General features: G+C 33.0%; 1 long non-coding RNA gene across 1 annotated transcript in view; it reads left to right on the forward strand.

Annotated features, from left to right (window-relative positions):
• The window catches only part of LOC116860038, a 233,126-nt gene that overhangs the window by 160,560 nt on the left and 48,511 nt on the right, over window positions 1-24,055 (forward strand). Inside the window, exons 2-3 of the long non-coding RNA XR_004381259.1 lie at window positions 10,427-10,548; window positions 11,395-11,492. This is a non-coding gene — a long non-coding RNA (uncharacterized LOC116860038). The remainder of the gene's footprint in view (window positions 1-10,426; window positions 10,549-11,394; window positions 11,493-24,055) is intronic.

The following is a 24,055-nucleotide window of genomic DNA, read 5'->3' on the forward strand; positions in this document are numbered from 1 at the left end:
GGCATGCATGATGATGCTTAAAACTACCACACTGACATCAGTCTTATCTTAGATTCAAGGCAATGGAAATGAAATGACAATAACTTATCTGCATTGCAAATTTCCCTCGCTTAAAACAATGTTGGTGACTTTTGGAATGTAGTAAAAAGGTTTTGTCTGCCACATATTCTGTAATATATGGATTTTTCAGGCCGATTTGATACAAGTGTTAAACTACAGAAATTCTCTTTGTCACCACTTCAAACAGAATCTCTCCTTCCATTCCCACTCAACTCCTAGGATACAATATGAGTATGGCTAAAGAGGGACAGGTTAGGGAGATCATTACTTTTTTGGATACAGATATATTAGATAACAAATGCCATGTAGTTCTGAAAAACACCAAGTGCTTTAGGATCAAAGCCTGTTAAGACAGGAGTCAATTTTTATGTTATAATTTGTGTGTAAGCAACTGTTTTATATTTATAAAATGTACAGAGAGTGAACCCAACTGCCAAGCAGAAAAATTCCAGTAGAAGTTAGGATCAGCCTTAGGAACTTTAATTTCAGTGAGTCAGATGCTCATCAATGACACTAGGTTCTTGATCCATGATGTTTTCTTTTTCCAATAACTCAAAAGAAAATGAGAGCACCCCAAAAGCACCTTTTGTTGAAGAGTGAATAAATAAAAGCAAAATGCCAGATCCAGTCCTGGAAAATTATCTGAAACAGAAATCAGAGCATGATTTTAAAATATTGGGAAAAAATGTATATTTGCTTGAAAAATAAGTGTTATGATAAATATTTTAGAATATATTTGATTTGTAGTCTTAAAAAATTTTAAGGAAAAGATTTGTTGAGAAGACATGACAGAATTATACAGATTGATTAAAAGGAAGTATTATGATACAGGGAACAAAAGAAAGGAACCAAAAATTCATGGTAGAATAAAAATCTTTGTTATTGTTGTAAAAAAAAAAAAAAACCAAACAGTATAAGAAAAGATTAGAATTAGAGGACAAATCCATCATCTCTTTAAGAATGCATGGCAGGGAGAATAAGAGATGAAAACAAGTGATGAAAGAATTCACATTTAAAACCCAAGGAATGAGTTTTCATGAAAGATAAAGGAAAAATTCAATAGGAACACAATTCAGTGATGCAATAGATAAAATAATTCTTAACTTTAAAAAGATATGAATGTACAATCAAATTGACTTATGTCTCAGAAACAATTACTTAAAAAAAAACAGAAGGTGAAAGTTTTGAGCAGCAGTGTTAAATCACAATTATATATTTTTAAGTGTAGAAATGTTTAGGAACAACTTAACCAATTTATTTCACTTATACTTTCCCTATTACATATGGCTAAGATTTATATATGATAAGAATCTGTGACTAATTTAAGACCAAAATAACTCTTTGAATAAGTTAAAAATTTTAAGTGGTAAGAAGCATAATACTATAGTTTAATTAACAGTATTAAATCACATATTTTAAGCTCAAAGTATGCCAAAAGAAGTTCCCCTAAATTCAGAAATAGAGCTTGCCAGAAATATGTTTTCGGAATAACAGCTGTTGTATGCAAACTACAAAAACTGTGTTATTTCAAACGGAGAAGGAGTATATTAGAAAAATATTAGATAGTCTATTGACTGTTACATTAGAAAAAGTCTTTGTTTTCACACTATTTAGGTAGTAAGAAGTATTCCCAGCAAAATTCTCCGTCGTACTCTGCTCATCAAAGGAGAAATAGTTTTTTGAATAAATAGAAAAAGATCTTAATTGAAGGAGAGAAAATCATTGGAAAGCATCTCTATTTCATGGATTCCTCCTTATTATATAAAATATAATATTTTCTCCTTAAAGTACTTAAAGTAAAATATGTCTCTGGTGGATGCCTCATTAAAAAAAAAATGCAAACAAAAATTATCTTTTTTTTTTTTTTGCTTTTAAACCATTTTCAATTTAGGAAATTTCTGCAGTGTGGCCATGACCTGATTAAGCTATAAAACCCAAAGGTATTATAATTTGTAAATATTCATGTAGTATAGTAGGATCTAGTTGATATTTAATATTTTGACCTTGAGAATGATATCATTTTTTTCATAAAACTTAGCATTTGTAGCTATTTCAAAATAATGTTACTTATTTCCCTCATGAGTTAATAGTATAAGATTATTTACCTGGGTTTTACAGTTACAGATTTTTTAAAATCTATATGACAATTGAATAGAAAGAACCCAGTGCCAAGTACTTTTGCTTCAAGTTCTTTTCGTACATAATATAAAATACTGTCCTCTTCAAGTTTCATCATCACACATATGGGAAAAATTACAAAGTTCCTGTATCACAGACTAAAAGAAATACATGTCATCTTAAAAATCATTCTATTATTCCTAAATATACAGTATAATTAAAATTGTATAAATAGTATACCTGCTTTCCCAGGTAAAAATTAAAAATTTCTTTAGCATTTTCTACATTTATCTTTAAGTAATGAATGTGAATTACTTTCTAATAACTTTTGATTGACATTACATCATAAATATGATCAAAATAACTTTTGGTTTCCAGAAGCCCTTGCCAAGAGATATCATTTATATTGCCTATGGCAGACATTTTAGTTCTCACATCATATTTCTTCTGTCTGTATACAATTTCAGTAGTCAGCTGTGGAAAGACTCATTCTGCATTAGCTTTATTCCATCTCAAATGTGTGCCACTCAGTTTTCCATTCTGCCTCAGGATCTTTTTGGTGCTGCAACAGTCTAATTTGATGACGTTCATGTACAACATAAACTGTGAGATTGTTGATGCCTGTAAGAACACCTCTCCGACCAATGAGGGGTGAGGGAGTCACTGGATAAATGCGCTGGTTTCTTTTCATTCAGGTCGACATCACTGGAGGACTCCTTCAGTTCTTGGAGGTCACAGCTAACTTCTTAGGGGTCACAGCTAAGTCTTCCCTGTGGTATTAATAATGACTCTTATATTGATTTTCCATCTTCCCTGTCTCTTCCTCTTTCCACTCCTTCATTTATGCTTCTTGGTACCGCCTCACAATAACCTACTTCTATCCCAGTCTAACCTCATGCTCTGCTTGATGTGAAGCACATGATGATATCTCTGCCCTAGAAAACAGACTTCCAGTAGGAGATTCTGGAGCACAATAACATTAGTATTTGTAGAACTATCATGTGTGGTAGACTGGGCACGGTGAGCTAGAAAAAGTGACATTGGGGAATGCATTAAGTCTAGCATTAAAATAGTATAAGCTCAATTGTAGTGGTGAGAAATGTGAAGTTGTCTGCTTTCAGTTAGCTGCCTTAGAAGCCATGAAGAAAGAATGAAAAGTTTGGGTCAACAAACATCACTTAAAACACACTGTAAAAGTCATGGCCATGTTTAAAGTGAATATCCTTTATGGCAGTCATGGGGCAAACATTAGTAAAACTCAGGATCAAGCTTCAATTATAAGAGTGACAAAACAAACTAATCAATTAAAGGTTTCCAATTTGCTAGTTTGCTAGAAAAGCTTTGGCAGAATCTTAAGGAATAGCTCGGGGATTAGGAAATTTTAGAATGACTTTATTATATGATTTATTTTATTTATTATATGAGAGAGAACCCACCGCCTGAAAAATAGTCCTCAATAAGTGCTTAAGAATATTTCTTTCACTAAAGCAATAAGGAATACTCTACTGGAGGTGCCACCATTACTTTTTAGCTCAGTTGTGCACCTGTGCTGTGGATCAGGGTTGGCAGTAGAGATGCTGTCATGTACCTGGGATCTAGGTCTTAGAGGGATCTACCTGTACCTGGGATCTAGGTCTTAGAGTTCATGGGAATGATAGAATTCCAGAATAGTAGAAGATGAGTGTCAGTACTAATAAGACAAAGGAAAGGTAGATTTAGCTATCAGAATGGACTGCAATACCATAAGGTATGTGACATTGACTCATGGTCTGTGGTAATGGCTCAGAGATATGATGTTCTTAGAGGATCACAGGAACTGGTGAGAAGAGAGTGGACATCAGCTCAAAAACAGAAAACCATGCTCCCTCACATAGTTTCCAGGTCTGCACCATCAGATTTGGAGCTCAAGGATGGAAGGAGAAGCAGGTGCCCTTGAGAAAGACACTGACATGTTATTATATGATTATGCAATAAATTGTAATCTAAATTCCGAGAATCTACTCTAAAAAAATACTTGTGCATACACACACACACACACACACACACATATAAAGCAATACACTTTGATATATTATTTGTAAAAATGAAAACTTGGTAAACTACCTTTTGAGAAGGAAGTATTTCAAAATATTCGTCTTATCCATAGATTGGAATGCTATGCAACTATTTAAAAAAAATGAGAACCAGACTTTCATGTGCTGATAGTAAAAGATCTTTAAGACATATAGCTAATAGGACAGTATATAAGCTTCCACATAATTTATGTAATAAAACAACTATGCTTATATGCATATAGATAATAGTTCAAATTCATTTTTAGTGAATAGAAAAATGTTAATGGTTATTTAAAAAGCATGGTCACAGAGAAGCTAAATGTAGTTATAAGAGGGAAGTTAAGAGACTTATACTTTTTTACCCTATATTTCGATGCAGTGCTTGAATCATTTTACAAAGCTGATGCATTCATGATGTTTGTATAACTTTTTAAACAAAAATGAAGCATTAAAAGTATTTTACCTGTGTACTCTCTTCCATCATAATCTCCTTGTTCCTCTCACCCAGAGGTAACTAAATAAATAATTTTGTATTTATCATTCTCTTGTTCTCTTCTTAAAAATAATATTACACATACATAAGTAATCCTAAGCAAGAATTTTACATGTGTGGTACGTTATATTCAGTAAGTCATTATGTATGTATTCTGTGACTGCAGTATTCACTACCACTGTATTAATGAGAGTCATGTGGCTTAGTTCTATTTTGGTACATTGCAACTATATTCTGTTGTAGAAATATAACATAATTTATATATAAGGAATTTCTCCCTTGTTTGTATTTTTTAAAATATACATCGATAAATTATACCCTTTCTTCTTTCTCACATTGATTTTTCTGCTACAAAAATCCTTCTATATACCACTTAAATTTAATCCAAGTACTTGGGTATGTAAATTTTTTTCAATTCTAAATAGAGCTTTTGTTAATTTGATCTTTTGACTCAGAAGTTTATTTTCAGTTTCTAAATATAGGACGGTTGGTTATTTTTAAAATTTTTTAAATTAAAATCTCCACAGGCAGAAAAAATAGTCTGGAAGTCATCTATTCTTTAAAACTCATTGAAACATGACTTTATGGTTTTATAAGTGGTGAGTTTAGTAAATTCTCCAATTTATTATATTTTCTAATTTTTTTAGTTCAATATTCTTATATTCATTAGATCAAATTTAATTTTGTGTTATTTAATCTATATTATAACTTCTTTTGGAGAAAGATATGTTAAAGTCTCAAATTATTTGATAGTATAATCAATTAATTTTTAAAATTAGGTTAATTTTACTTTCAGTATTTTATTTTTTTCCAATTAAAAATGTAGTTTATTATATATTTAGTATACCCCAAATAAGCTGTTTTAAAAAGGAATTTAGGTATTTTAAAACTAATTACTACCCTAAACACAAGATCAGAATTTTCACAGCTTACAGGTTGACTGAACTTTTTATTATGGTATTGTGACCTTTTTTTATTTCTAGTAATGTTTTTTGCTTTAAAATCAATTATGCCTACATAAGTGTCACTGTGAATTTTAGTATTTTATGTTGAATTATAATTCTTACAGAAAGTTATAAATGTAGATCTCACTGAATTAGTTCAAAGTACACATAGCTACCAGACTAAGAAATCCAACATTGCCAGCATCTCAGAATACCAAAATTCAGTTTTGCCTGTTTTTGAACTCTATAAATAGAATCATATAATATGTACTCTTTTGTGTTAGGATTTTTTTCTTTAGTTGTAGTTTGTTCAAGTAGTTTATGGTATTTCATTCTAATTTTATTACAATTTCTTTATCATTCTACCTATGATAGACACTTAAATTGTGTCAAGTGTGGAACTCTCCCAAATAATACTGCTATGAATATCACTATACTTTTCTTTTGGTGCCCACATGCAGGTTTTTTTTTTTTCTTTTGGTTATATATTTATCAGGAAACATAACTGTCAAATAAAATACCAGATACCCAGTTAAATGTAAATATTAGGTAAGCCACACAAAATATTTTAGTATATGTATTTACCAAATAATGCACGTATGTATTTACATGAAAAAAGATTATCCAGTGCTTATATGAAATTTACATTTACCTAGGGGCCATGTAGCTTTGTTTGCTAAATTTGGCAAAACTTACATAGAAAGAAAAATAAAGTAAAAATTAAAAACCTCTTTTTAGTCAAGAAGGTATTCACTATTTTTTAGAAGCTTTTTTCTTAGGCCTTTCACTTTTAAATATATATATGCTTGGATTAGAATTTCATTTGTACTGTGAAATTTGATTTGTCAGTTTTGATGTTTTTCTTTTCCAAATGGCTATCCAGTTATACTGGAACACTTGATGGAAAAGACCTTTTTTTTTTCTTCTCCTATGTAGTTCCACTTTGGGTTTGTCAAACCTACTAAAATAAGTAGAGATGTGGTGGGACGATATTAAATCTATAGATCAATTTGGGAAGAAAAGACAAGTATCCAAACTATGAACATGCCATATGACTCCACTAATTTAGGACCTTACTTTTTCTGAAGATATTTTAATTATTTATGTCTAAATCTTAACTATATTTTGTTAGATTTATTCCAAAACACTTGAAATTACATTGCTGTATAAGTAGAGTTTTATGAAATTTTCCATAATTAAAATGGAGCCCATCTACCAATACTTACCACTCTCTCCATATACTTCTAACAGTTGTGAGATTTGTAACTGAAGTTACTCCCTGCCATTTGTAAGATTTATTAAGGCAAGAATCATGTATAGTTTTATTCATCATTGTATCCACAATGCCTAGCTCCATGTATGGCACATAGTAGGCAATGATGTGGAAATTAACCAGTTCCATTTACATAGAATATTTGCTTGATAAATGTGCTTTAGAAACACAAATGCCAACCTTCACCAGATGCATAGTAATCTTCTAACAATTTCCTTATGCTAGAAAAACATGGGACTAGTCAATTTGAATTTAGGTTAGGAAGAGGAAGTTAGGAAATAATTACAGGACCAGATAGGGGAAAATTGATGAAATGATCTTTAGATTTTACTCTCAGGTATTTAAAATGCAGGGACATGCGAACACAGAAAAACTACTAAGATTTAATCTGCATTATCAGAATCCAGAATAAAGGATGGACCCATCTTATAGACTTGGTAAGGCCCTATGTTGCACTTAGTTCAGAAATCCAGGGTTTTTTTTCAAGGGGCAAGAGTCAAAATACTTGTAAGGAAAGCAAACAGGATAGGAAACTTCTAAAAAATACTATGTTTGGAAGTTTCTTAAATCAAATAGGGGAATATGAAACCTACTCTCAGACAAGCTGATTAGAACATTTGTCTTACTTTGTGATGCTCCACAGAGCTACAAAGACAAAGGATGAAACATGACAATCAGCTCTTGGTTAGGTATATGAAAAATATTGTAATGGATTTTCCCAAAGATGAAAAGGACCTATCAGTCTATCAAAGACTAATTTTATCCCCCTTGTCAGAGCATGCCTGCACTCTGTGAGCATTTCTGTCATCCTTCCAATTATCAGTCTTCTCCAATGTAAACAATTAGGCATAATATTGTTCAGTCTCCTTAGTGATGATTATCCTTTACAAAATAATCAGTGAAAGAACAATTAATTTTATATAATATTGTGTTAACTATACTGGAATTAAAATTAAAACTTAATAAAAACACTTTTTTAATGTGAAGTAGTTATACAGTCTTTGTATATTGGAACATATGAAGAAAACATATATATATATATACAGATATATATACACATAATATATAGCATGTGTATGCATCTTTTTTTAGGAGGGATGTGGTTCACTAAAACAGATGAAAACAGTATGGTAGCTACCTGAACCAAAGAGAATTAGGTATATGAAATTAAAAGATATTTTCTTGTTTCTAATAAATTTTTAAGGGATTTCTGGGTGGCTCAGTAATACATCTGCCTTCAGTCCAGGTCATGATCTCAGGGTCCTGAGATCAAGCCTTGCATTGGGCGCTCTGCTCAGTGGGGAGGCTACTTCTTCCTCTGTGCTGGCTCTCTTTCCCTCTTTCTCAAATAAATAAATAAAATCTTAAATAAATAAATAATAAAACATTCATTATCTTTTTTACAATTTTCTTTGAATTTAGTGATGATTAGACATGTTATATTTTGAAATTACACTTAATTTTTTAAAATAGGGCAACAAAAATCACTGCTCCTGATGTTGCATGACCCCTTCTCTTTACTTGGAGACATAAAATTATACATCAGTAGTGCTGTGGGTAAATGCAGATACAAGTAAAGTAATGTGCCATTTTAATTTAAATCCAAAATATTTATTGCTCTTGCATAAAGTCAATAACATCCATACTGGTGAATAAGTGCTTCTGATCCAAATCAATTTTTTAAATTACATAAATTTATTATAGCTCATAACTTTATATTTCTCAAGATACTGTATAAATCTTTGAAAACAATTAGCAAATCCAAAAGCACTTTGTACATCTATGAATTTTTAATGCTCCTTTACATGCCATTTTTCTTCCAAGTTGAAAAAAATAAACCCTTTAAATGTCTTGTCTCTCTTCAAACCCTTTAACTTCCAGCACTAAAGGCAGCTATGTAGAACATAAATAACATTAATTTTCATGGCTTATGAATCAGATAACATTATGAATGGATTTTCAACTGGTATAAATGCCTCCTAGTCACATCTGCCTCCTACAGCCATTGGCTGAATATATATCAAACAAACTTCTTAGATGACATGAAGGCCTGTGAAGAAATGTCATATCTTCCTGAGGCTGAAGGGTTAATCATTAAAAAAAAAAAAAAGAAAAATGTTATTTTTAAAGAAAAAAAGGATTTTGGAGATGATTAAATACATGATGGAAAGCAGAAAATGGTGGCTTCATATGGTCAAAAACTGTATATTCTTCAGATTCAAACGATCTATTTTACAGGGAAGTGTCTTCACTGGAGACTAGCTATTTATTAGCAAGCCTTTATAGCATGAAGTGCGTTATTTCAGGGGAGAGGGTTGTAAAAGCAGATTTTTGATTAGTTAAAGAAACTGATGAATACCAACTCTATCAAATAATGAATGGCTAATACTCAATTTTCATCATTATTTAATAATTATTTTTGCTTTTATTTATTTTTATTTTTTAAAGATTTATTTATTATTTTAGAGAGAGAGAGAGAGTGCTAGAGCAAGTGGGGAAGGGCAAAGGGAGAGAATATCTAGGTAGACTCCTCTCTGAACAGGGAGCCTGAGAAGGGGGAGGGAAATTGGGCTAGATCCTGACACCCATGAGATCATGACCTATGCAGAAACCAAAAGTCAGATTCTCAACTGACTGAGCCACCTGAGTGTCCCTTGCTTTTATTTTTAATAGAGATTTTTCTTCAATCTCTCAAAGAATTGTACTCACTCATTGTAATGATGGAGAAGAATGTGTGTGTGTGTGTGTGTGTGTGTGTGTGTGTGTCTCTACCTAAGGGGAATTAGACATGCTTGTGATACTCTGATGAATTGCTGAGCTTGAAAAGCAATTCATATCTTGATTTCACTTGATTTTAACTGAAGGAAGTGAATGTGTGAATTAGTGGGGTTGTTGCAAGTTAGAAAGCGAGATAAATGATAAGATCGTTTGGTCCCAAATATTGCAATAAAATAGAGTTTGAATTATATGTTCTTAAAGAAAGGCTCCAGACTTTTTTTTTTTTTCCTCAAGAACTTCATGTAGCACAGCTCCTGAGAGAGGGGGACTGAAAGCTACCAAGAGTGGGGACGGTGGGCCCAAGGGCAAAACCCTCAACCACAGTGATGATCAGAGTGGAGAGAATAAACACATATATCTTTTTTTTTTTTTGCGACCATCCGTTTTTATTTATGTTAAGCTAAACATGACTTCATACTGATTTTCTCAACTCTAATATGGTAACACATTAACCATTCTGAATTCCTCCCCTTATTTTTTTTATAATTTTTAAATTTTTTTATAAACATATAATGTATTATTAGCCCCAGGGGTACAGGTCTGTGAATCGCCAGGTTTACACACTTCACAGCACTCACCATAGCACATACCCTCCCCAATGTCCATAACCAAACCACCCTTTCCATACCCCCCTCCCCTTGGCAACGCTCAGTTTGTTTTGTGAGGTTAAGCGTCTCTTATAAACACATATATCTTTGATCTCCAGGTTTGGGAGTACTGAGTGACATCACTGAATCCAAATGAAAACCCTCCCAGTGGGCATAACCAGGATTTTCAGGCAGTCTCTTAAGAGAAGGTGTCTTCCTGGAAGTTGGCTTGGAGAATAAGGTAGGTACTTGTATACTTGTATATTGCTGTTTTCTGGTTTTAATTTTGTATTTTGTAGTAATCTTCCATTTATGAAAAAATTGCGAAGATATTGTAGAGAACCCACATATGCCCTTCATCTAGATTTTTGCCAGTGTTAAAATTGTGTATAACGATGGCATATTTGTTAAAACTGAGGACCAACATTTGTGTACTGCTATCAACTAAACTCCAGACTTGATTCTGGTTTCTACAGATTTTTTCCACCAGTATTGTTTGTCTGCTCCAGGCTCCATCCTCAATAACATATTGTATTAAATTATTGATTCTCCCTCTGCTTTGTCTCTCCCGGTCTAGGACTGTATCTAAGTCTTATTTTGTTTTCTTATGACCATGACAAATTTGAGAAATGCTTAAAAATTTAAGCATTATTTTCTTTACACGTGTATTAGAAAAGATAGAAGTTTGAATTATAATCTATCCCTCCATTTTGTCAGATAAATAATAGCTAAGAAAGAATTAGGGAAGCCTAGCAATACTGAAGAAGATGTAGATGGTGTCTGGCTGTGCATGTCAATAGGATGAGAAAATCTTTCAAACAAAAGATAAACTGTGAGAATTGTATATGGGTTCAATTAGTGGGACATGATAGGAAACAGAAATTGCCCCCCCCATAAAAAAGAGAGAGAGAAGACAAAGTGAGTGAGGTAAACAGAATACATATATGTAGTCCAGATTATAAATAATTTAATACTAGAATTTTTTCATTATAATTCTGTCATTCTGAAATTAGTACTGTTCTTTCTGTCTTTGATTCCACATCATATTGAAGGTTTTGATAAATTTCATATCTCTTCTATTTATTAGATATATTTAAAAAATGATAGCAATAAAATAGAGCAGATGGTAGAGAATAAACTTATTTTGAGATGAAAACCAAAGATTATGCAGCAGTCTAGGAAAAGGTAAGTCTTTTACTTCTTTATTTCTGCACACAAAAGTACTTTCCCTTTATTTCTAGAAATAGTTCTAGGCACAGTTCATTGAAAGTGATCTTCTGAAATAGTTTAAACTCTCATGCACATAAAGCATTCATGTAGAATTTTGTATTATCTGTCAAGTACTGATGGACAATGAAATATGGGTTTCAGATTCATCTGTTTCCTCCATATTGTTTTCAGTCTTTAAGTTGCTTGCCTCAATTTAAATGCTATGACTTATTCTTTTATCTATTTAGAATTATTGACGGAGATGTATGGTACTGTCAAAGACAAAATTCACCAGACAATTAAGAGGTGATTTTATTGGGCAGCTGCAATAGGGAGAATAGACCATATCTGAAAACCAGAGTGCTCAATAGAGTATTTTTGCCTTAGCAATTTTTGTAAGGAGAGGGAGAAACTTAGGTGCTTTACCCTCAAGGTTATTTTGTATATAGGGAATGTGTCACTTATTTGAATGGGAAATGTTTATCTCTATGTCAAGCCAGTTTCTGAGGGACAAACCGTTCTAACTACTCACGGGACAAAAAACATGACACTGACTAGGGATAAAAGAGGAAGGAACTGTGTCTGACTTTGTAATTAGGTATAAGCAAAGGGAAGGGTCTGTTTTTGATCTTGTCAGTAGCCATCATAAAGAAATAGTCATATGGCATCATTTCTCCACTAATTATTTTTTCATTATCCTTGCTGTGCAATACCATATTTAAAATGGACTGGATCTCACATATTCGTATTTTCAAATTCTGCCTGGGATATGAAGACAGGCTAGATTCTCAAATTTCTTCACAAATGTGGCAGGGATGCCTCCCTAGCCAACAGCGACGACGACGACACCACCACCATCAACAAAACAAAACAAAAAAACCTTTCTCTTTCTCTTCTAGAGACATGAATAATATGAAGTCCATGGTATTTTGAGATTTGTATTTTAGAATTTCATAATGCTCAAATGTAACAATAATTTCAATTTTCTGGGAACATATAGTAGCAAATGCACTGTTTAGAAATATTCATTTCTGACATGCGAACATTTTCTATCTCTAGAACTACCATTGTCCTGTATCTTGTTGATATTTTTTCAGAAACTTTTCTCAAAAGTTAAGTATACCTAAATTTTCAATTCAGCCTATAATTCTTGACTTTGCCATTTTGCCTGTGTCATTTACTACTAGCATTCTGAAAGGTTTTTAAGCAATGTTTTTTCATAAATTAGCCTTAGTTTTTTTATTTTATATTTTTTATCTCTGTACCTTATTTATTTTATAATTGGAAATTTGTACTTCTTAATCCCTTTTATCTATTTCCCCCACCCAACTCCCCTCTGGCAATCATCAGTTAGTTCTCTGTATTTAAGAGTTTATTTTTTGCTTTTTTGTTCATTTGTTCTGTTTTTTAGATTCCACATATAAGTACAATCCTATGTCTTTGCTGACTTATTTCACTTAGCATAGTACCTTCTAGGTCCATCCATGTTGCATATGGCAAGATCTCATTCTTTGTTATGGATGAGTAATGTGTGTGTGTGTGTATGTACCAATTCTTTGTGCATTCATCTGATGGGCACTTATGTTGGTTCTATATTTTGGCTATGATAAATAATGCTGCAGTAAACATAGGCATGTATCTATCTTTTTGAATTAGTGTTTTCATTTTTTTTTTTTTTTGGGTAAAAACGCAGGAGGGGAATTACTGGATGATATGGTATTTATATTTTTAATTTATTGAGAAACCTCTATACCGATTTCAACAGTGGAAGTACCAGTTTACATTCCCACCAATAATGCAGGAAGGTTTTCTTTTTCTATTTGTTATTTCTTATCCTTTTGATACTAATCAGTTGGATTGCTATGGAGTAATATCTCCTGTGGTTTTGGTTTGCACGTCCTTGATGATAAGCAATGTTGAACATCTTTTCATGTGTCTATTGCCCATCTATATATTTTCTTAAATGTCCATTCAGGTGCTCTGCCCATTTTTAAATCAAAATTTTTTTTGTGTGTGTTGAGTTATATAAATTCTTTATATATTGTGGATGTTAACTTCTTATGAGATATATAATTTGCAAATATCTTCTCCCCTTCAATAGATTGCCTTTTTTTTTTTTATGGTTTCCTTCACTGTGTAAAAACTTTTTAACTGGTGTTGTCCCAGTAGTTCATTTTGCTTTTGTTTCCCTTGCCTTTGGAGACATACCCATAAATATATTGCTAAGGAATTAGCCATATTTTATATTTATGTATACATGATGAGGGATTTTGTATGAAGTGTTGAGTACATACATATATGTTCATACTACCCGTAGTATGAATCCAAATGCCATTACTAAACAGAACAGTTTTGCATTTTAGAAATGGCTTTTCTAAAATGGTGATTTTGCTTTGCATAACTTGTTTTTGTGCGGGTTCTGGAGGGGATATATGCCCAAGAATAATGTGTTTGTTACTTTAGATATGGGGGGAGAAAATTTTCCTCCAAATCATCCTTTCTTGGTTATAAAGGAAATATTAGAAGCACAAGTAGATGATGGAAACTCTCTTTTCTAGAACTTTACAAATGTTAGATTCTCTTCTAGTTTGGATCCTAAACACAAATAGTTGACCTTGAATATATTCTATAAGTGTGAAGAATTTATTGAGAATTTAAATTAAAAAAACAAGAACAACTTCCATACCATCAAATAGTGTTCTTGTCCCCCGCAAGAAATATATTGTGTTATATAAAGTATCATTCACTTTGGGAAAAAAAATTCATTTTTAGACATTTTGTAAATTTAGAAGAAACAGTTTTACTAAAAAGTAAAAAAGAGTTAGAATCTGTTATTTAATTTTTGTGGAGAAGACTGCTTGGTTTAGACAATATTTTATCTTAATCTAATAATATGGTATTAATGTAATATATTGTAATAATGATAACTTCAGAAGATGCTTTAAGAGGCAGATGAAACCTATGCAAATCTATATAGATGTATATATTTTTTTTAAAGATTTCATTTATTTATTTAACACAGAGAGAGAGAGATCACAAGAGGCAGAGAGGCAGGCAGAGAAAGAGAAGGGGAAGCAGGCTCCCTGCTGAGCAGAGAGCCCAATGTGGGGCTCGATCCCAGGACCTTGAGATCACAACCTGATCCGAAAGCAGAGGTTTAACCCCGATGGATATAATTTTTGTATGGAGAATAATTTGAAGACTTTTTATGTGACAGGCTTAGGCTAAAAAACAAACAAACAAACAAACCCATATCAAATACAGATTCGTAAGTATAACATGAAAAATATTAAGGTATATGTACTCATTCAGATAATTCCACTTTTTCTTCTTTCTACTTAGTTCTGGTTCTACTGTCATTTGATATGAAGTAGATAGATGAAGATAATGAAGGGAAAGCAAATTTGGTTTATATTAAAAGGAAACTAAATCTGTTTATCAAAGAACAGGTAATATCTGCACAGTGAAAGGGTGAAATTAATTAAAGACAGAATGAAGATTGGGGTAGATACCAAATTTGAGGGAGCAATCCTTGAGATGACAAAAACTTTAAGGGAAAGCTGTCTAAAGATGAGTTTTAGAACATTGGTGCTGTGTATAAGGATGGAATTCCAGTTTCCAGGCTTCCTTTTAAAGCCTGCTGCATCAAAATTACATCATTTTCAAGCCTTTTGGCGTTGAATTTATGCTCCTTTAGAATGTGACACTTTGTTAAAGGAGTCTTACCAAGAAAAGAAGAGTAAGTTATACAAATAAAGCAATTATTAACAATTCTGGATCTCCCCTGCACCAGTACCACAGAGGTGTAAAGTCAGTTTCTTGTGTTAGAGTTTCTCCTGCAGCACTCACTTGCCACCCTGTGGAATTCATGCTTGTGTAGAATGTGAAGATAGTTAGAATTACTCTGATGTGGTTCTGTTAGAAAGAATGGTAATTCAGTTCTTTCTTCACCTGTATCACTTTATCCAAAAATATGAACTTGGACTGATGGAACTAAAACTGAAAAATGGAAGAAATTGAAGAAAGGTATTCTACTCCCTAATAAAAGCAAGCCAGAGTCCAGTGGATTCACTGGGGAGACATTAGCATTGCCGCTGTAGGTTACAAGTCACAAGGGATGTCCAGGAGCCCAAAGAGGAAACGTACATGAAATGCAGTTCTGAATTTAAAACAGTGGGTGATGTTCTGCCTTCAATTTTTATAGACCAAATAATCATTTAATTTTGATAAAAAAAATATTTTACTGTGTTGAAGAGCAGACTGAACACCTCTTCCGTGGTACAACTGATAAACTGGGAAGTTTATCAAAAGCTTATCAAAAAGGGATGCCTGGGTGGCTCAGTGGGTTAAGCATCTGCCTTTGGCTCAGGTCGTGATCCTAGGGTCCTGGAATCCCGACCCACATTGGGCTCCCTGCTCAGCAGGGAGTCTGCTTGTCCCTCTACTTCTCCCTCCTGCTTGTGTTCTCTCTCTCACTCTCTCACAAATAAATAAATAAATCTTTAAAAAGCTTAACAGGGGCATCTGCGTGGGAGAAATAAGAAGTAGAAAAATAGTATTTTGCAAACAACTATATTAATGTACAAAAGGCTCAACCAAGATAGAGAAAATAGGCAAATGATGAAAAGATATAAATTGCCAATTGAGAGCAAAATAACAGAGCAATTAGAAATATTAGTATGTACACTGAAGGATATATAACCTCACTTGTAATTAAAAAAAATAAAAATACCAACAAGGTAACTTTTTTTTTTTTTAAACTATCAGATACCTGGTAACTGAAAGAAAATGAGGGAAAGGAAAAAACAAAAAAACAACAGAGACAGAGATAATAAGTTAGGAGTTCCCTAACACCTTTAGGGCAAAGTTGATAGTGTCTATACAAATCAAAATGGCAGTTACTTTATGAACAATAGATTCTAGGTGTAGTAATTTGTCATAGGATTATACTTAAAAGTTATGCTTATATACAAGAGGATATGTCTTGGAATATTGCCTATAATAGCAAAAAAAAGTATAATAATGTAAGTTTTAATGAGCAGAAATTATTTAAAAATTCTGGTGAGAGTGTGTGTGTGTGTGTGTGTGTATATATAATATAGTTATATACAGAGAAAGTTAGATCCTTATTATGCTGATATGAAAATATGTCCAAAATATACTATAACAAAAGGCAGCAGGTGGACTTTTTATAGTATAATGTACTGTATACTGAAAGAATAAATTGTATTAAAAAATCTGTATGTTTCTATCAAAAGATAAGAGCTGACATGAATTTGTTTACCTAGCTAGCTGTTTATTGTTGCAGAATGCAATAAAAATGTTAACAGTAGGTACATATGACAAGAAGGATAGGGAAATGTGGAAGGGAGTATGGAATTTTTCCTTTCATTTTATACATTTGAATTTTAAACATACCTATTTATATTTTCAAAATCAACAATGCTGGTTGATTGCATGGGAAATGGGGCCTTTTTTTTCTCCTGATCATTTTATATTTAAAAATTTTTAATAGCATAGATACTTACAAAATTTGCTGTGATTCTATGTGGTAAAAATTTATTTTCCAGTTTATTAACAACCCCATGATTTATCTCTTAATCTCCCTGTGAGATACATATGCCATTATTTTCTTGAATCATGCAAAATAAGTTTATTTTATATGCACTTTGTGTTCTGGTTATATTTTCTTACCTTTCACAAAAGCCAATGTTATTCACTTCTTTCTAGCTGACTTATACAGCATTTTAAAGACACAATAAATATTCACCACTGTCATGCTCTTCAATCTGGTGATATTTTAAAAATATATTTTTCTGATGAAGCAGAATTTTTAGGATATATTGCAAAGATTGTTTTACTGTACATAGAAAAATAAGTTTGTAACACAAATTAAACCTTACTCCATACACCTTAAATTATGAGATTTCTTTCAGTTAAAGATAACTGAATGATTTTTGTTTTATTTTTTAACTATCTATTTATCTAAGTATAATCTCTGCACCCAACATGGGGACTGAAATTAAGAGTCATATGCTCTCTGGACTGAGCCAGTGAATATTGTAAAAAAAAAAAAAAAAGGAATTTCATAATATTTACGAAGTCTCAAACCCAGTTATTTGTTGCAAAAATTTATAAATAGCTGAGAAAACATTAAATATTTGTTTAAAAGAAGTCACAGTCTCAGTTTATTCAATAGAATGTAGATTTTAGCAGATAATCCCTGAATTATTAATTCAAATACTATGTACTAATAGCATTATTACAACCTGATATATAGAAAATTGTTCAAAGGGAATTGTTTTCATGATAATCTATAAAAATAAAATTATTTAACAATATTGAAATGGACATTGGGAACCTTAATAGAATGAGTACGAAACATCAGACCAACTAAAAACAGAGAAGAGATAATTTAAATGGAAACCTGTTTAAGACTAGGATTGAAGCTCTAACTAAATAATTGAATCACTGAAAGTCAATGGACTTAAAGGAGTAAAGAGGAGGGCAGTAATATTCATTTAGTCAATATTAATGAAAAGAAACTATAAAATCTATCAAAAGAGCAGGATCATAGATTGGGTACCTTACCTTAAAATAGTACTGCAGCAGTGTTAAATAGGAAATTGAATTTATTTTCTACTATGACAGGAATATAAGTACAGTATAGAAACAGAAATGGGCCATTCAAATTTAATAACATAAATAACATTATGTAGACAGTAATACCCGAATCATACTAGTTTCTGCCTTTATTATTATTTTAGACACAGATCTCTTGAATACATTGTGAAATCAGGGAAATTTTTTTCCTCATCTAGACACTAAAGAAAAAGTTTAGAGTTACAAAAGGCTTGTTTCCCAACTTAATCATGCTTAATTTGATACTTCCCTTTTCCATTACACTTATTAATGGCTGAACCCAGCGAGATGATGTGTATTTATAAATCCATTCACTAAAATGTACTTTTCTGTGCAGTCACTCCAATAAAAACAGTGTAATCCACTGTGCAGCTAAATGGCTGTATAAAAAAAAGAACTGCTACACGTATATATATTTTCTTTCCTTCTACCTCAGAAACCAGAAAAAAGCCTTTATGTTATGTGATGCTGCTCCCCTTCAGGGCCGAGCAATAAACTCCTTAAAATTTCATACCTGCTAAGTTAACAATATAAATGTCAATTGAGTTTAGCTGAAGCAGACTTTTGTAATCAATAGCAAGGATTATAGTCATTGGAAATTGTATCTTGCTAGGTCTTGCAGGTAAGTGGCTAGTTGTGGAAAACATTTAAGTGAATGGAATGAATCATTCTCAAAATGTTGTCAGTGAAATTTTATAATTTCTTACTACTGCTTTCCAGTTGCTATGCTGATATTGAATTATAAAACCTGGATTCTGTTCACAGTTCCTATTATGTTAGTTTATCTACCCTCAACACAGAATCTCGATTTTCCTAGTTTGAATGTTTCCATTAACTTGTAGTCATCTTAAGAGGAGAAAAAATGAAATAAAGAAATCTATGTAAGCAGACATGATTTAGGGGCCATGCCATCAAAGGGATTCTATGCATGCATGTGACTGTCAAACTCTGCATTTTGTATTATGGCTTGTACACAAACTTCAATGAAGATACAATTTAAAGCTGTCAAAGTATGTACATTTCAGGAAAAAGAATAGCAAAGATTGACTTTTAAAGGTATTTAAAGGGTATTAAATGTACTAAAAACAGGATTTCTAATGCAAGACCTATCCTTTATAAGATTTTATCTCAGTTTCAAAACTGGAATAATGCCCAGGGTTATAACCCTCTCCTACTTTAATTGTAGTGAAATTGTAGTGGTGAAAATTTTTTGTTGTAGTCTTTCTTTTTTTTTTTTTTTTTGTACTTTGATTATTGAGGCAGGTGACCTACAGAAATCCCAGTGGATCTATGCTATCAAAGGAAATTCTATTTGGTAAAATTAGGGAAATAGTCAATGCTACATGGCCTATGTAAATAACTCAAGACCTCTGAATACTCAGGAGATCGTTGGCTGACTGTTGCTCAGTATAGGAAAATGGAAATGTGGGAACCAAAAGTCTTATCTCTTCCTGAAATTCCCTACCATTTCCCCCCCTTTTTTTTAAAGATTTTATTTATTTATTTGACAGAGAGAGATCACAGTAGAGAGAGGCAGGCAGAGAGAGAGAGAGAGGGAAGCAGGCTCCCCACTGAGCAGAGAGCCTGATGCGGGACTCGATCCCAGGATCCTGAGATCATGACCTGAGCCGAAGGCAGCGGCTTAACCCACTGAGCCACCCAGGCGTCCCCCATTTCCCCTTTTTTAACTTCTTTGTCATGTGAGGTTAAGAACAGATTTGACCCAAACAGTTGGTTGAACAATTATTCTGCATTAAGCACTAAATAGATACAGAAAACATATATTCTGTTTGCAGTCCTCCAAGAACTATACTCTAATACCAGTCTGGATTCAGTCAGGAAAACACAAGCCACTCTTACTGAAGATAGAATGACTTTGCAGTTTCTTGAGGAACAAAATCGAGGGACAGTTTTAGTCAATTGTTCAAGATGCTGTCACTGAAGTTAGCAAAAAGTTGACATTGAGGGGTTTTTTTTTTCCCCCGAAGAACTAAACCAGAGTCCCTCAAATGACTGCCTGGAAGATGCTGCATTCTTTGAGGACTTTTGGAGAGACTCCCACAAAATGTTCAGTCTAACGGTGAAGAGGGTGGTTCTCAAGCACTTGTGAGAATGCTGTGGTGAACTTCATCTTTGCCCTTCCCCTTCACTTGATCCCTCTCATAAGGAAATCCTTCCAATAACCATATAGTGAAGAGGATTCTGGAAAATGTAGTTTGCATTTCCCAGGTAGAAGTGATGCCTAATAGATACCAGATGGTCCTGTATTGTGCACATATTTGTGGACCTAGCATCTGTATCACCCCTTTTATGCATTTTTTTTTTAGTTCTGACCAAAAGTAAAAGCATAATGCTTTCCTTAACATGTCAGAACTATCCGTGTATAGTCAAAGGTGTAAACTTTTCTTCGTCCCAAAAGGGGAAATAGAAAATCCCATATGCTATTTTATTAATCTCTGGATAATATTTATTTCTTTTCTAGCTCAGTCACTGTTCCTCTTGGGTATCTTGAAATTTAAGAAAATTTGAATATAAATTCAATTTTTGGTAACACCATTTACATTAGTTAATAAGAGAGCCACAGGGAGAAAGATGAAAAATGGATTTGTTGATATTTACAAACTTACATATATATAAAAACAAAGAAGAAAATCTGCATAATCCCTACAATCCTTACTTTTGCAAAAAGTCACATTGTCTTAGTTGGCATCTATAACTTCCCTTTTCACTACCCCTTCCACATTCCTTCATCTTCAGCTAGCACAATAGCCATTCATAGTTCTTTGCCTGGCACATTCCAAAATTAATTACCAAAGGAACGTGTGCCCTAAACAGTCTTCCTTTGTGAAGTAGTTTTATTTTTTTATGACTTTTTTTTTTTAAACCAGAAAGAACAGATATAATAAGAGAATCTCTTGAATTCCAGGCCTATTTCTCTCTGCCTCCATTGAATAATAGAAATCAAATTAAGAAAAATCAGCTCAGCAAACAGAGTAAACTTTTTCTCTTTATCTAATGCTCCAGTGACAGAAGGAACATAAAATGTGTAGCTTTTGGTTTAATGGAATCAGTCTTTAGTCCATTGGTTCAAATATCCTTCCCTTTTAAGAACCATGACTCCAAATCATCAGAGCCTAAAGTTGTAGCAATAGGATACAAAACTTTTGCTGATGGAAAATTAAAGTCTGTGATATGAACACAACTACTAAGAGAAAGAACACTATCCTACTGATCACTGGTACAGAGCATGAAACACATCCAACAGGACACTTTCCAGTCACACTAAGTGTTTACCCTGCTGATTCTCTTCTTCAAATATCCTACAGCTCTTTATCAGCTTGAAGGTTGTCATATGACAGAGATTTAGAGTAAATAAATTTAGAGTAAATAAATGGCAATATGATTATGAATAGAGCATTAGATAGGCAGGAAAAGCAGGTCTATAACCAGAATAAATATCTATTCTAAGGAAATGTGGATGCTGTCATTTCTAATATGAAGGTCTATGAGGTAACAAACCTGCTATGCAAGTTAATAAACCTGTTGTCAGGTGACATATTTGTCTGAGGGAAATGGTGTCATATTGGGGGCTCATAGCTAATGATGACTATTGGCAAGTAGGCCCTGGACTAGTTAAATCCTAGATAGAGGAAGTACCGTGTTTTAAAATCTACGACTAACCTCCACTCCTGTCACCACAGTCAATTTTTCAAGAGGCCATTGAGAAAGAGAAGAGGTTTCTGGGAAGAGAGGCTGTCAGACAGACACAGAGCCAATCATCTTTCCTATCTGGACATTAAGAACTTTCTCTGTTATAAAATGTCCTTTTACTTAATCTCCTTCCCAAACCTCTTGTCACCAGTTTATAAACTGTGTTTTTTCTACTTCATAGTGTCTAACCAGCAAGTGGGTAGTGGCATATGAATCACTGTATTTGATTCTGATCATCTGTACTTCCAGGGAATTGAGCAATCAGACATGTTTTTTGAACTTCTGTCTACTGAGCTCTTCCTTCACCCCTAGTGTTCAAGGGAATTCTTCTATTTCCTTGCTATTTTCTACCAGTAGGTGGTACAAAACTGAAGTTTTTTTTGCCTTTGGCGAGCTGGGCATTCCTCATGAGGTCATGCATGTGAGCTGCAAAGGAGCTATAAATCAGAAGTAGAATCCATGAGAATAAGACTTATTGGGACTTGGAACATAATGGAACTTACTTGTTCCTTTTGGAGTTCTTTTGGTTGATCTCCTATATCTCACTTCCATTTGATTATAGAATAGTTCTTAAGTTGTAATATTATGTACACATAGGGAATTCTACTTGAGGCCAGTGGTTTATACTCTTTAAAGGTTTTAATTTTGACACAGGTTTGCAAAAGAATTTCACTCTTATCTGTTTATATAGATAGTACAACAGAACTATTATTAGAAAAAGTTCAGAATTTGAAGAATAATTGTTGCTGTCTCTCAGAAGAAACATTACCCAAAAGGTATTGGTGGCACCAATAATTGTAAGATTAGAAAATAAAATCCCAGATATATAGAAAGGTTAAAAAAAAAACCCAAAATACACAAAGTTAGGATTCCACTATCCACTCAGCAAATTAATGATAAAACTTATCAAAATAAAAAAGGGAAATAATAAAGACAAATTAAGAAATTAAGAAACAGATAATCATAAAACCAGTGACGGTCAGTGAACAAACATATTCTGTCAACAGGGTTTATAAGAAGAAGCAAATAACACCATCAGATATGAGTCAAGGTGAACAGGGTGACTAATGAAGAAATGTGTACCAGGAGAAAAGTGACGACCTTGAGTAAACTTCTTGAGGTGATACCTACAGTTAGCTTGAGTGTCTCCACAGAGAGGATCTGACAAAATAATCAGCATCGTTCTTACCTCCCTCAGATCCAGGTCCAAGGATCTTAGTGCTTGAAACAAACAAACAAAAACAAAACAGAGGAAAGGGAGCTCATTGATTTAGTCTGTCCTGGTTTGCTTCTTGTAGAGAGCAGATTATGAAGCAGTAGAGAATGGATCTAATGGAGCAAATGGAAAATACCTTTGGAAAATACACTGTAGTGAATATCAGATGATTTATCTGTTTTCATACCTCTCTACCTGAGGGGAACACAAATTTTACAGCCTAGATTAAGCAAATTCATATCATGAACAGAGAGGTTAGGATGTGTCACAAGTCAGAGCAACAAAAGAACCTCATAATCTGGCCAATTCATTGCTTCAAAAATTGATATGAAGTCCAAGCTGAAAAAATGTATGTATATTTGGAATAACCTGTCAGGTAAGATGTACTCCTAAGAGGGATGTTAGACTCAGGGACTCCTGAGGTGTGCATTGGTAGTCAGATTATTCAACAAGTGGAGAGATCATCCTTGAAGAATCAAGCTAAGCAAAGACTACTGGAATCAAGAAATGAGCAAAGAGACAAAGACCTGACATTAATTTAAGTCCATAGGTCCATTCATGGTTGAAGCTAGCTGCAACCACGAATTTCTCAGTTCCCAGCTGTCTGAAACAGTATATCCACATTTCTTTGTTATGATAGTTTAATTTGGGTCTTGGTCACAGAATTTGATATCTGAAAATAGAATATTTCAAGTGAAGGACCTGAAAAGTGAAGTTGTCTTAGTTGAGGTTAGCAATGAGAATTTCTTCGTCTTCACTTGGGGATGTCCATAGACCTTAAAGCAAAGAAATTGAATTCTTGCCTGATATATTCCGAATGCATCCATAGAATCACAACTGTCACACCAGCAAAGATGATTGTTTTATCTTGCTGAATCTTATATTTTGCTATATTTCTACCTGTTAATTGCATCACATGCTTTTGGAGGTACGGGAGAGAGAAAGAAATATAAATAAGTATATTACAGCA

The sequence above is a fragment of the Lontra canadensis genome, unplaced genomic scaffold, assembly GCF_010015895.1.
Source record: "Lontra canadensis isolate GAN:19392208 unplaced genomic scaffold, GSC_riverotter_1.0 scaffold4, whole genome shotgun sequence".
Classification (NCBI taxonomy): Eukaryota; Metazoa; Chordata; class Mammalia; order Carnivora; family Mustelidae; genus Lontra; species Lontra canadensis.